The sequence below is a fragment of the Cynara cardunculus genome, assembly GCF_001531365.2.
Source record: "Cynara cardunculus var. scolymus isolate 2C chromosome LG 2, CcrdV1, whole genome shotgun sequence".
In the NCBI taxonomy this organism is placed as follows: Eukaryota; Viridiplantae; Streptophyta; class Magnoliopsida; order Asterales; family Asteraceae; genus Cynara; species Cynara cardunculus.
In genome coordinates this window covers 11,597,748-11,598,149 of record NC_037529.1, presented here as the reverse complement: position 1 = coordinate 11,598,149, position 402 = coordinate 11,597,748, and positions in this window count along the sequence as shown.

The following is a 402-nucleotide window of genomic DNA, read 5'->3' as shown; positions in this document are numbered from 1 at the left end:
AAATCTAAATTAACGACCTACATGGTAAGAGTTATAGTTTCCCAATACTATAAGGTTACTCATCAACAATACAACAGTCCACCTCCTCCAACACAAATGTACACGGTTTTATTCGTAAATCATCTAGATTAGTAAAAAGGTGCATTAATGCCCACTACTTTATTGACTATTGTTAAAAGTGTACAAAATTTTAAACTTTGAATTAACAACCTTATAATCTCCGGAATTCACAACCATAAAGTTTTTCACAGTATACACCAAACCCTCGAATAAATGCTTGAACTTCACCAAATTCTTCCAAATTATTATAGCTATTAGGGTTCCCTAAAAATAAGATGAAAAATAAAGCAAGTTGGTATAAAGCTCCTATATAGAATATTGTAATTTTAAACTTGTGGACAC